This window comes from Anopheles aquasalis, chromosome 2 (genome assembly GCF_943734665.1).
Source record: "Anopheles aquasalis chromosome 2, idAnoAquaMG_Q_19, whole genome shotgun sequence".
NCBI classification, from domain to species: domain Eukaryota; kingdom Metazoa; phylum Arthropoda; class Insecta; order Diptera; family Culicidae; genus Anopheles; species Anopheles aquasalis.
The window spans coordinates 64,265,647-64,273,146 of NC_064877.1; the positions used below are offsets into that span (position 1 = coordinate 64,265,647).

Genomic DNA, 7,500 nt, shown 5'->3' on the forward strand with positions numbered 1-7,500 from the left:
GGTGGCAGCTTCTGTCAGCAGTAAAATCCAATATGGCGACTAGGCCCCGTTCGACCCGTTTAGCTGAATCACACCGTTCGTCTGCCTGTGCTGCGGCTGGTTAAGTGGGTTTCCGAGAAAAGTCGAAGAAAATTAACGGTCCGGTGCGGTCGCGTATTTCGCTAGCTCCCGTTCGCCCACAGACCGTCCGCCGTCTCTTTTTCGCTCTCGACCCCGAGTGTGAAGTGGAAGGTGGCCCTCGCTTGCTCGCTCGCTTGCTCCTACCGCCCGCAGGCCCGTGAAAGGCCCGTTTTTTTAGTGCAAAACCAAGGAGTTTGTGAAGAAGAGAAGCAGAAGAAGCAGTGTGACGACGAACCCGTGGGGCCACGAGGAGGTGCGGTGATGAAAATACGTAGTGGAAATATAGAAAATACCTGGTGAAAATCTTGCATAATTCGTGTTCGCGTTCGCCTGGCGCTCCGCCTTCGCCGTCGCCGTGTGGTGTGGTGTAGTAGCAGCAGCAGGAGCAGCAGCGAGAGGCAGGCGGGCAGGAGGATCTAATTTTGTCGCGCGATCCATCGAGCTGAGTGAGGAGAGAAAATGAGCTAGCCAAGACAACGGAGCGGAGTAGTAGTACCAGCAGATTTGTGCCCTTTTGTTGTAGCGAAGAAAAACGACGGGAAGAAAAGGGTACCAGCGCAGCATCAGCAGCAGCAGCTTTGATGCAAGTAGTTTCCCCCACCACGTCCCTCTACTGGTAAGTTGGTCGTTGGTTCTCCTCAACCCCCATCTTTTCCAGGTTGACACTATTCGTTAGTATTTTCCGCATTCGCACACCTCAAGCGCAAGCTGAGCAAACGAAGATCTCGCGCTTTTCACTGAGTCATTGTTTTCGGAGTGTGCAAAACAGATCATAAAGCAAACGGGAGGGGGACGTGATGCGCAAGAGCCCCATCATCTCCACCACCCAACTCCTTTGCTCGTCAAAATGGTCGTCATCCCGTTGTGCGCGATGGGAGAAAACACAGCAACCGTAGCAGCAGCAGCAGCAGTGAATTGGCGATAAACATATTGCTCGTGCGAGAATTTTGGTTCGAAAATAGCCGTCGTAACGCACGGCCAGCGAGCGCGGCGGAGAGCAGCACTGTGTGCTCTGTGTTGTGCTGCGTTTTCCTAGAGCTAACCCGCAGGTTAAGCGTCTTCTCGCAATCCTTGGCGGCTCCCTGGCGGATTGTGGGGACTTCGCGAACGCGTTTCCTGCTTTGCGGAGATTTTCCCGTTGCGTTGTGTTGTGGAGGCGGTGGTGACACACACGAGAAACGATGAAGATGATGATGACGGATGCCCCCCCGCTCCCCGAGAGGTGCAAAAACAAGCGCGAGCGAGCTGGTGGTAGAAAATCGATGAGATTTTTCATACGCAACATCCTCTATTTCATTCGTTTAAGGCAGAAAATCGATAAGCGCCACTGGCGACGGCAGCAGCAGCAGGCAGTGCAGTACCCCGTAGCAACAGCGCCCGGAAAATCAAAAACGTGTTCCCAAACCCCCCCGGGCAACTACTTGTTTCACACCGTCTGTTTCCAGTGGCAACAGAAAATGTGTGGCCTTTTCGAATGAAAGTGCTCGGTACGGCAGGCAGGAAGAAGGCCGTGGCACGACAGGGCATGCACACGTCAAACGCACCAAACGGAAAGACAGCATGATGATGATGAGGATGATGAAATGTTACATTTTCATGTGTGATTCTCGCGTCCACCGCGCAATGAATCATTGAGTGAGCAAAGTGTCCGCACAGTGCGTGTTGGGAGTGTGTTTTTGTGTGTGACAGTGGCGCTGCAGCAGTCAGTACCTTTCGGCTCGGCTCTCTATCTCGAAAACTGGATTAATCTAATCAACCGGACTTCTGGATGTGAAGGTTGTAAAAGAAGTTGATAAATATGTGGATTCGGTAACACACGCGGCCCAGAGTTTCGCGTAACTCTCTCCGAGCCCCACCGAGGACTCTGTTGCAAAACCTTTCGTGCGACGAGCGACCATCATCCGCCGCAGCGAGACAGTAGCAGCAGCAGCAGCAGCAGTTTCACTGCTGAAATCAATGTACCGTGAAATGTGCACGAAATAGGCGAGATTATTCATGACTCCCTGGCCCCCGGACCAGCGACTACTGGCTGTCCTTCTTCGGTCGCTCCGGTCAACAGTCCGAGAGAGGTTCGGTACGGTTTTGGTTCGTTGTTAGCGAATGTAGCCCCAAACTCCCAAGATGGAAAGGAATCATCGCGCACGGCACGGAACGTTGGTGAATTAATGTAGCCCCTGAGTTGCTCTTCTTCTCTGCTCTGCTTCCGGCGACGGTACAAAGAAAACGTCGGAAATTGGTGGCCATGCCCCGCAGCACTATTTCATCTGTACCGCGTGAAGTCCGTGCGTGCATATGGACACGGAGATGGAGCACGAGAGAGAGAGAGAGAGAGAGAGAGAGAGAGAGAGAGAGAGAGAGAGAGAGAGAGAGAGAGAGAGAGAGAGAGAGAGAGAGAGAGAGAGAGAGAGAGAGAGAGAGAGAGAGAGAGAGTCAGAGAGGCTCCATCGAAATGAGGCGCCCCTCACGGACGGTGGAGCGTTAGAAATTCGCCTTTCCATTGCGTAACATCACCGAGCGGCCGACGCAATTTATGGCCTCAAAATGCAATTATATTTGACGAACATATACTCTTCGTTAGTGTGGCCCTGCTGCTGCTGCTGGCGGGACCCGGTGGAGCATTCGATTATTAGCCACCACAGCCGCTGACCGATCCGTTCAATCACGTGAAAAAGGCACCGAAAATTGGAATAGATGGAGATGGAGTGGAAGCTTCCCTCATCCCCCCTTCAGACTGTGCGCTTGGAAAAGTAGGGAGCACAGCGCAGCGTGTCTGCGAAGGAAAAATGAAAGTTAACCTTTTGCCGCCGCTCGGTCGGTCGCTCGCTCGTTCGCTGGTTGCTTTGGTTTGGCTTCTTGGATGCATTATTTCGGCGGATGGCTTTCAAATGCGCTGCTCCAGACAACAGCAACGTCCGATCCCTCGAGCGGCGGGGCTGCTGGAAAGGAAGGAGTAGCACGAGGGAACGAGGGGCCACTTAAGTGGATGATGTCGGTGATTCATACCGAGCGAACACGGAGCAAGCCGTTTGAAGGATTTTAACCGTTATGAAAACATCTCTCCCGCTCGCAAGCGCGGATCTTTGGCAACGCTTCGGCTAGTAGCAGTATCCCGGCCAAAAGCCGTTCTCGGGCCACCCCCCCCCCCCCCCCCCCCCCCTTGCTGGAGTAGCAGGGTCCCGCAACAGCGAGCAATCGAGGAACCGCCACCATCGACCGTCGCTATGATGTTGTGGTGACCTAGTTTCACGGGCGTGCTCTCGATGATGAGTTCGGCCGAGTACACAGACACACAAAACACACCGCGCATCTTCTCTTCCTCTAGGCCCTAGAGGAGGCCCGAGAGGCGGGTGTACAGCACGCAATCACGCGACAGCTTAGTAGCGCATCTTTTCCCCGGGATGTTCGGTTCTGTCAATCCGTTCTACCCTCCCTCCCCGTGTGGGGAGAGACCGGTGCCTAATTGATTGTTGTCTACGGCTGAAAAGAGCGTGTTGCGATCTGTTTACAATATATCTACGGGTAGTACGAAAATAAACATCCCCCAACTCGCTCGCCACACACAGAGGAGTGCATCTTCCCTGGGAGCATTAACCACCCCTTCTCGTGGTCCTTTTTGGTGCGAGGTGGGCGAGTGAGATTGTTTTAGCTGGCGCTGCGCTGTGCCACACCGATGCCCACAGACACACAAACTGCTCACAAAAAAGGGGAAACAAAGATACATAGCGTTCGAAAAAGGAAGACAAAGAACGCGGACACCATCAAACACATACGGGAATAACGGGAGGATAGTAAATTGGTCTCTCTGTGGGGTTTTGTTTTTGAAACATTAAGTCTGAAAAACTGTTCGAGTAGGCATGGATCGTGAAGTGTAGAAATGTCACTTAGGGGAATCAATTTGGCAGAAATGTGTTAAATTAGTGTGTGATGTTACATAAATCTTATCCTTATCTTAGTATGATTACAAGTAAACGTGAAAAAGTAATGTTTTCCATTATGTTCTCATCGTTTCAGATACGCGCAGCAACTCCTTGCCACTAGAGGAGGTCCGACGACATCAGTGAGCAAAGTAAGTATTGCAACCACAGCAATCCATGCAGCTGGAATGTTAAAGCGATCTCGCATACATTCTTTCGCCCAAAGTTCTGCCCATCTTGAACGAAATGCTTTTTCCATTTAACCTGCATTCAAGTGTGGAAGAGGATTGTTGAAGTGGTTTTTAGTTTTAGGTGCACCTTAAAACTCAGCAGAAAAGTGTAGAAAATTCAAGCCGTTTCCCATATCTTCGTCGAATCAATGCGAAGAAATCGAATTAGAGGAATCTAAAAAGCGAATCCGAATGTTGCATCAATTGCCAAAGAGCGCAGACCCGTAGAAAGACTCTCTTGAACTCTGGGCTGGAATGTGGAGCACAGTGGCACATTGAAACCGCAGCCCGGGGCACACCAAACGAGAGAAGCGTACACGCTTCGCTTCCTACTGCTGCCATCTCACCTCACGTTTCGCAGCAGCTGACAGTGGGTGGGGGCCAGTCGAGGGGCAAACGAACCGCTTGAAGGTTAGTCCTTGAATTTTGGCTTACTTTACCTCCGGGGATGTCCTTCGCCCGATCGCTCACTCGCATTGTCGTTGTCATCGTCGTCGTGGTCCCGCTGTATTCAGAGTGTGGCGTGTGAAACGAGCAAGGTACAAGTTTGCTATCATTGTGCAGGGCACGACGAACGGACACCTATTTTCAAATCATACTGTTGAGTGTCCAACAATTCCCATTCTAAGATAGCGCGATAGCACGCTCGGTGGTGCTCCGAAAGGGTGGAGGAAATCCCGGATAGCAGCGGCGCAGCTGAAACCAAGCCAACAGCTGCAGCGTAATAGGTTCTAAGCCGCCACTTAAACTACTATAGGCCGCCTGCTATAGCGGGGCGCAGGCGTACTCGCGTGAGATATGTGCACCGCCACCCCCGCCTGCCATTGCATTTGATTCACGACGGTCTTCCCAGCCACCTCCGATTGAGCTACGCGACGAAAAGCAAATGTGTCGTCAAACTGGCGGCAGCGGCGTTACATGGCTTGTTGGGTTTGGGTGGTGCACGCTTACACGGTGGGTAGCGGGCGGGAATCACTTCAATCACGGTGCCACATGCTTGCATGAATTGCTCTGCGACCATATGCGTAATCAGGGGACGGTGATAGTACCACGCCAGCACGCGGACTGGGGAGGCGCCGTTAGTGCTGCGCGCATTACTTTGCAAATGCGGATGCCGTCTCCTTCACGCTCGCGGCGCATACACATTGTAGACTGCCAAGCGATCGTCGTCGTCACACCCATTGATAGCGTGTTTTGCGTTTTGCGAGAGAAAAAATGAAAACAATCACAAGCTTACTCGCTCACACGCGGTTGCTCGCAATTGATGGCTATGGCAACAACAACCACATGTGTCTTTGGCGCCGAGGAGGGGGGCCCAGATGGTGGATTTGGCAAGGCACATGGCATGGCGCGAATTGGCGGGTGGAATGTCTTGAAGTCCACATAACAAGAAACCAATCCTACACAACAATACCACCACCCCCTTGGTATGCCCCAGGAAAGAGACACCAAGACACCAGTCTCCCGGCACCACCGCGATGTGTTAACTGTATTTATGCACCACCAGACGGATCGAACGGTGGCCTGGTAGCTTCTGCCGATGACAAGCTTCAAACATCTGCCCCCGAGGGAGCGGCGTACTGAAAGACGGCAGCGTGTTGGTTGGAACAGTAAAAAAGGCTAACGACACTTCTTCTTGGTACAAGCGAAGAAGGTCACCACCATCGCCCCGTTACTAGTGTACGCATTATGGTTTTTTTTTCTTTTGCCTTTTTTTTATTTATTGCGTTGCGACCGTAAGAACTTGTTTGCAATTCGTGACCCACCGTCGTACCACTGCTCGCCACCCTGGCCTCCCCCCACTCCCTTTGGTATATGACCCTTTCTTGCAACAGCAGCAGCTCATTCGAGAGGGCAAGCGACCGCGCGCGCCGTCCGTGCGCACCCGTTTTGAATGTATGCAAAACTTTGTCGACCATGAAATTAAGAATCAACCAAGAGCAGGGGGGGTGAGGGATGTTGCGCTGCAGTCTAATGGCTCCGCGCACTATGGTAACCGCAACGCAGTTGTGTCCATTTGTTTTCTTTTTTTTTCTTTCTTTCATCTGTCTTGCTATCGCGTTTTGCGACGCAACGACCTTTGAAGAAGCTCGAGTAGTAGGTCGGACGGACCCAATGAGGAGCAAAAGATCGACCGAAAAGCGCGGCATCAATCCGGCTGCTCAGTTAGTGGCGTTGTGTGCGGTGATTCTGGTGATCGTGATGATAACCTTGTCACCGCTTTTTTGAAGGGCTTCTTTCCAACCTAAGTTTCCAGGAAGAGAGAGGGAGAGAGAGAGGGTCTTTGCGCACTAACCGCACGCTAGTGGTGTCCGTTTTAAATGAACCTCACACCGAAAGAGGGACCCCGGCACCGCAAACAACTTTCTTTTCGCTGTGCCCACACCTTCCGCATGTCCCTGAAGAAGGAAGTTGGCAGTAACTACGCTAGTAGAGAGAGTAGCGGGCGTGGGGTGTAGTGGTCGCGTGTGGTGAATCGCGCATACCAAAAGCCCGAACTACTACATCTCATTACAACGCAACACACTCGAGACACGCGAGCCAGCCAGCTGGCTTTCGATCGCATGAAAAAGAGGAGGGGACACCGTGCTCATGATGATGATGATGATGATGATGATGGTGTATTCCCTTAGTAGAAGTGAACATTGGCGGCGATCGCGTAAGCAGATCGCGTCTCTTCCACTGTCAACGTTGGCGGTTGTCTGTTGACAGACGTGCCGCGGCACCACGTGATGGTAGTGGTGGTACCTCATCGAATCGACCGCAATCGAGCACTCCATGTCGTGCTGTGCCACTCTATACCCCCGCCGCCTCTTCCTTATGGCGCTTTCCTGGGTAGCCCCTCAAGACTGATCACGCGGTTTGCATTAATAAATTACAGTTTCGTTCCATCTCCGGCTTCTTACAGCAGTTTTCGGTTACGCGTACGCCCGTGTAGCGTGTGTCTGTCCGTGCACAATAAACTCAACGCACCAGGCAACCAGCTGTGAACAGCAGTTGATGATGATGGGGATGACGGCGACGACGACTATGATGATGAAGATTGGAAGAAAACCACCATCGCCATAACGACCAACGAACGAACGGTGACACAAAGGGTTGCTCGCCGGCGGTTGCTGAGAGTCTTTCAGCTGGAACGTGTTTTGCACTTCCACCTTGAAGTCGCCTCGCTCGTTCGTTCACGTTCACTGTCCGAATGGTGCTATGAGTCATAAGGCAATGGATGGATGGTATTC

General features: G+C 52.2%; 1 protein-coding gene across 5 annotated transcripts in view; it reads left to right on the forward strand.

Moving 5' to 3' along the window:
- Positions 1-132: 132 nt before the first annotated feature.
- LOC126570578 (E3 ubiquitin-protein ligase Ufd4) overlaps positions 133-7,500 on the forward strand; it is a 24,220-nt gene continuing 16,852 nt past the window's right edge. For 4 of the 5 annotated variants that reach the window (XM_050228431.1, XM_050228433.1, XM_050228434.1 and 1 more), the window contains exons 1-2: positions 133-736; positions 4,132-4,186. The gene's annotated coding sequence lies outside the window, so the exon portion shown is untranslated. Of the gene's footprint in view, positions 737-1,760; positions 1,765-4,131; positions 4,187-7,500 lie in introns of those variants that run through there. The other variant, XM_050228432.1, reaches the window with a different exon arrangement.